Source organism: Gossypium hirsutum, chromosome D08 (assembly GCF_007990345.1).
Source record: "Gossypium hirsutum isolate 1008001.06 chromosome D08, Gossypium_hirsutum_v2.1, whole genome shotgun sequence".
Taxonomy (NCBI): domain Eukaryota; kingdom Viridiplantae; phylum Streptophyta; class Magnoliopsida; order Malvales; family Malvaceae; genus Gossypium; species Gossypium hirsutum.
The window spans coordinates 34,332,838-34,339,221 of NC_053444.1; the positions used below are offsets into that span (position 1 = coordinate 34,332,838).

The 6,384-nt window shown below is 36.3% G+C and overlaps 1 non-coding gene across 1 annotated transcript; it reads right to left on the reverse strand.

Moving 5' to 3' along the window:
- Positions 1 to 5,905: 5,905 nt before the first annotated feature.
- Positions 5,906 to 6,012, reverse strand: LOC121220613 (small nucleolar RNA R71). Its single transcript, XR_005917833.1, has one exon. It is a non-coding gene; the product is annotated as a small nucleolar RNA R71 (small nucleolar RNA).
- Positions 6,013 to 6,384: the final 372 nt, after the last annotated feature.

The window sequence follows — 6,384 nt, forward strand, 5'->3', positions numbered from 1 at the left end:
GTAGAGACGGTCCGAGATGGTGTGTAGCGAATGGGGGTAGGATTGGATTCTGTATCTGTTTATGCATCAATAAATGAAATGAATTTGATTTTGTATTTAAGCATATATATGTATATTATTTGCTAATTCATATGTGTTTGAATTATTGATTGAAATAAGTTACACATTGAGCTTGTAAGCTCGCTTTCTGTTTGTTTGCTCTCAAGTAATCCACAGACTTAGGATGGATCAGTGTGACGGAGCTCGGATATACAAAAATTGCAATTCTTTTGATCATGTCAGTTTTAATATGATTTTTCGTTGGATTGTTTATTGTACTTTTGAGGATAATTATATGTTTTGAGTTTTATTTTCATTTGAGCTATTATTAACGTCTTTGGTATATTAATTTGAACTGCAACATGTCGAATTTCAAAATCCTGATTGTGTTTCCAAAACTCAGTTTAACTCAAAATTTTTGCTACAAAACAAAGTGATTGTATAAATATTCTTCCACAAATTTTAATGAATTAGTAAGAGAAAGTGCTTTTCGAAAAAACTGGAAATTTTATCAAAAGCTTTTAGTGTTAATTTTATGGATTCAAATTGACTTATAGTTTTCCGAACGAGTTGTAGTAATTTCTCCAGATTTGACCATAACGTCCAGGCTGAGTTTGAGGTTTTACATTTGGTGGTATCAGAGCTTAGGTTCAAAACTCGGGCTGTGTTTTTTTTGGGTTCAAATTCTTATGAAAATATTTTGAACAAATTGTATTTCTGATTAATTCTGAAAAATGAGTTTATGAGAATTCCGAGTCTCCGATGCTGGTCTTATAAGTACTTCTCCTTTAGTTATACTCTGTAGTTTAGAAAGACACTGTAGTGTTAGAAATACTTTGCTTTAGCTAAAGACTGTAACAACTCTATAAAAGTTTTGATAAAATCTTAGACATGAGATTTCTGATAATAAACTTCAATTGATTCATAAAATTTTGAAATTATAGATAATATAAGCATAATGAGTATGCGCGGAAACCATGGATGAGGTACCCGTGGACATGGTGAGCGTCGAAGAGGGGCTCGAGTTGAGCCATCTGCGATAGGCAGTATGCCCAATTTAGATACGAGTGATATCGTTGGGACGCCTACTTTTGAGACTAAGTCTCAGGATTAGATTGTTGATGATGATGCATTGTCCCAAACTATGTTGAAAGTGTTGGAGAGGGTCGCTGGAGCCTATACTGGATCAGGTAGCCGTGGGTTGATAATGGAATGACTCTGAACTAATAGGGTCGAATTATTTAAGGGCATTGCTGGGGTTGCCTCGAATGTGGCTGAATATTGGTTGGAGGCCACTGAGAAGATCATGAATAACTTGGACTGCACCCCGAGCAAAAACTAAAGGGTGTAGTGCCTTTGCTTCGCAATGAAGCCTACTAGTGGTGCAAACTGTTGAGCAAAACACCCAACCAGAACGGGTGACTTGGACCTTTTTTTGTGGCACCTTCCAGAATAAGTATGTGGGGGCGAGATATATTGAAGCTCTTAGACTCGAGTTTATTGGGCTGACTCAGGGGATAGATCTGTAGCTGATTGGGAGGCTGAATTCCTATGATTGAACAGGTATGCTCGAAGCATGATTGAGAATGATTATGAGAAGAGTGTTTGTTTTGATAACAGATTGATATATGACATTAAGGTTCTGGTAGCTCTGTAGAGAGAGCGAGTCTTTGAAACTTTAGTGAAGAAGGTGAGAATAACGGACGAGATTAAACGTGTGGAGCACAAAAAGAGGGATAAGGAGAGGGGCCATAATAAGTATAATATGTATAATATGAAAATAACGGAGGAGATTAAACGTGTGGAGCACGAAAAGAGAGATAAGGAGAGGGGCCATAATAAGTATAATATGGATTCGGGTCCTTCTAGTTCTACTTAGTGGCCTAAGAAACATGCCAAGTTTGGTGGGCCTATGCAGGTTGAGGCATCGGTTGTTAATGATGGGGTTCAAATTTGTCAAGACTTTGGTGGGCACCATTCTGATGAGTGTTAGAAGAGATTGGGAGCTTGTCTGCGACACGGGTTTGTGGAGCACTGTATTAAGGACTATCCACTTTGAGTCGATTAGGTGAAAGTTATAGCTCCTAGTTTGGTTTTGCCTCAGAGGGAAATTCAAAAACCACTCAAGGCTATGGTCAAGCTAGGGGTGGTAATGGTATAGGTAGAGGGCAGAGAGCACCGAACAGAGGTGCTAATTAGGCTGAGGCAAGACAACCTGCTTTGGTATATGCGGCTAGGCACCATGAGGATAGAAACATGATCCATGTGATAGTCGGTATTTATCCATTCTCTTCCTTATTTTGTACTAAAAGATATCTGTTTAACCCTTTCATACATAGCTAGTATTGTTTCTGTTAATTTGGGAATCCTTGTTAAGAGTACTTCTGGTGAGATTTCTGTGATTAGTTCGTTGGGTCAGTCAGTGCGAGTTAATAAAATTTATACGAAGTGGTCGTTAGAGATACAAGGTGTTCTATTTCCAACTAATCTAGTGGAGTTACCATTCGGGGAGTTTGATCTGAAACTAGGTATGGACTGGCTCGTGGAGCATCGAGTTGGTTAGGATTATGCTTCTAAGAGAGTAACTCTGAGATCTGAGGATGATGTGAAAATTCTTATGGTTGGTGAGCATCTAAATTACCTCTCTAATGTAATCTCCGCTCTAGTAACTGAAAAGTTAGTCTGAAAAGGGTGTGAAGTGTTTCTAGCATATGTGCACGACATGAGTTTTGTGGAATCTTCTGTTGAGGATATTCAAATAGTTAATGAATTTCCAGACGTCTTATAGGAAGAATTATTGAGGTTACCACCGGATAGAAAGGTTGAGTTCGATATTGAGGTTTTACTTGAAATAACTTCAGTGTCCATTGCTCCCTACTGTATGGCATCGAAGAAGTTTATGGAATTGAAAGTACAGCTTCAGGAACTTCTCGATCGAGGGTTCATCAGGCCTAGTGTGTCTTCGTGGGGAGCACCAGTTCTTTTTCTTAAAAAGAAACATGGTACTATGAGGATGCGCGTGGATTACTGCCAGCTGAATAAATTGATAGTAAATAATAAGTACCCACTTCCAAGGATTGACGATTTGTTCAATCAGTTTCGTGGGACATCTGTATTTTCGAAAATTGATCTTTGTTCTTGGTATCATTAGTTAAAGGTGAGAGAGGTTGATGTGCACAAGACAGTCTTCAGGACTCGTTATGGGCACTATGAGTTCCTTATTATGTCATTCGATTTGACTAATGCTCTGGCTGCATTCATGGATCTCATGTATCGGGTCTTCTAGCCATATTTGGATCAGATCATCGTGATTTTCATCGATGATATTCTAGTATACTTTAAGACTAAGGTTGATCACGATGAGCATCTTAGAGTGGTTATTCAAATACTCCAAGAGAAAAAGCTCTACGCTAAATTGAGCAAGTGTGAGTTCTGGTTAAGTGAGGTCACTTTTCTGAGACATGTGGTTGGAAACACAAGAATATATAGACTTTTTCAGCACCTTTTGAGTACTAATTCATGCACTTTCTAAGTATTTTTTGTCGAATTTTATAGTTTAATTATAAAATAATTAAATATCACTCCATTTATGAAACATATTGAATTTTAATTATTTTTATAATACATTTACACAATTTTATTTATTTTGGACAGTTTTACACAAAGGGTGAAAAAACAGCTCGGTAGTTGATAACTCTTAAAAATAGTTATATTTCATGCCTTTAGACCTAGCTAATTGCTGGTACTAAGGTACATTTAATTGCATTTTAGGATATTTCATTTGTATTTTCATCACTTTATTAGGACCTTGGACTGTGTTTAAATATTAGGTACTTTTAATTGCTTGTGGTAGGGTTGTGTTTGGTGATTTGACCAGTGCAGGTTGAGGAACAAGAAATAAAGGAGTCTAGTTTAGCCCAACTGTACTTGTAGTAGGAAAATCTACCTAAAAAGAAGGAGAAAATAATCTGGGATGTTGGTTTTTATCCTAGAAAAAAAATAATTTAAAAAGAGGAGAAAATAATATTGGGTTGTTGAAAAAAATTTAAAACAAGGAGAAGATAAACATAGGTTGTTGGATTTACCCAAGGGAAAATGCTATACAAAGCCATAGGAGGAAACCCTAAATAATGAAAAAAAAGGATGGAGATCCATAGGTGAAACTAGAGGGTAGCGGTTGAGTAGAGATGAAAAGAGGAAGACGAAAATAGTCCCACCCAACCATCGCAGGTCACTGTGCTGCTGGATTATGATTTGGACACGCGAAAGCTGTCTTCCTGTCGTTATTCTATTATGTCTTAACTATTTCTCTATGAAATGATTTGATGAAAAGAATGTTGAATGTTATTTTGGTTTTGAATTTTATTTGCCAACCCATGAGCTAAATCTCATAGGGTTGGGATTATATGATGAAACCTTTATTTTTTTCAATGGTTGAAGCATAAATCTGAATTAATTTACTGTTTCATTCAATTATTTTTATTTCAAAATTTTACGCGTGGAATCCCTAGACATAGACAACTATGAAGCATGGCCATAAACTAATTTAATTTTGAAAAGGTTTGATTAGTTGTACCAAAATTGAATGATATGAGCAAGTACTCGATAGATACTTGTAGTAAACTCTAGACATAGAGCAACGTTCATATAGAAGGAAACAGTGCAGGGTACCATATTAAAGGCCTATAGACACGGGTAAGGTAACTTGAGGTTTTTATTCTCGAAAAAAGCAAACCACTTTAAAACTCTTCTGAGTAGTAGATTGATTATGATTTGGCCGAGACATTTCTGACAGTAAGGGTAGATTCTTAGTAATTTCAACCTTCCATATCAAAATTGTATATCCCGTATCCCTTGCCGTAGTATCTTTGCCACCACATACTTAGTTTTTTATTTGTTCAGTTACATATTATTCATATAATCATTTTCATAATTGTCATTACATTTCTTCTCTCATTTTGCCATAGCATTTCCAAGTATTCATTAATTTCACATATTGCATACATCATTATTCCTTTTAATTGCCACTGCATACTTACCATAGTTTTACCATATCATTAATCACATTTTATTATAATAACTTGACCGTTTTTGTTCCTCAATCTGTTCCTCATGGGAACGATACTCGCTCATCAATTTATTACTTGATATAAGGTGTATACTTGCACAAATCACATATCATTTCACACGCGACAAGTTTTTGACGCTATTACCAGGGATCGACATTTTGGTGAAATTTGGTTTTGTTATTTTACTTAGTTCCATTAGTTTTATTTAACTTAGTTATATTTAATTTCTATAGGTTTGCCATCAGTGCATGAGAAGAGGCATTGCTGCTAACAAAGAATATCCTTTTAACCTAGGGATTGAAAGAACTTTACAAAGAAGGTGGAAAGAACTGTAAAAAATGGCTAGGAACGGGAATGATCCTAGCTTCAATGATACTCCGAATGGTCAACATGCTAATCCTCGTGTTAGTAGGGTGATAGATGATCGAGACAGACCAATCCAAGACCATGTTGTGGCAATTTTGGATGATTTGAGTCTAGGGATAGTCATACCACAAATACAATCTTAACAGTTTGAGCTGAAACCGATAATGTTACAGATATTACAAAAAGTAGTACAATTTAGTGGATTACCCACTGAAGATCCAAGACTACATTTACGAATTTTTCTAGAGGTTTGTGACTCGTTTAGACAATAGGGTGTTCTTGAAGATGCCCTGCAGCTTAAATTGTTTCCATATTCTTTGAGAGATAGTGCGAGAGCATGGCTGAATGCTTTACCGTCGGGAACAGTAGCATCATGGAATGATTTTCGCAAGAGATTTTTTCTATAGTATAATTCTCCAAATATGAATGCCAAGCTTAGAAATGACATCACAACTTTTCGATAATTGGATGATGAAACACTATATGAAGCTTGACAGGTGTTTAAAGGCTTAATTCGGAAGTGTCTGATGCATGGATTTCAACACTAGACTCATATGGAAATATTCTATAATTGTTTGAATGCGCTTACGAGGATGGTAGTTGATACTTTTGCCTATGGTACATTGTTGGATAAATCTTATAATGAAGCATATAAGATTTTGGAAAAAATTACCGACAATGACTATCAGTACCCTACCACAAGAGTTGGGACATATAAGAGAGTTGTTGGTACCATGGAGCTCGATGTAATTACTTCGTTGACAGCCAGGTATCTTCTTTAGCTAATATGATCAAAACAATGAAGAAGTGCACTACAACTTAGGAGATGAACTCAGTTGAACTGTCATGCGTTTATTGTGGAAAAGGTCATGTGTTTGATGAATGCCAACCAAACCCAGCACCGGTATAC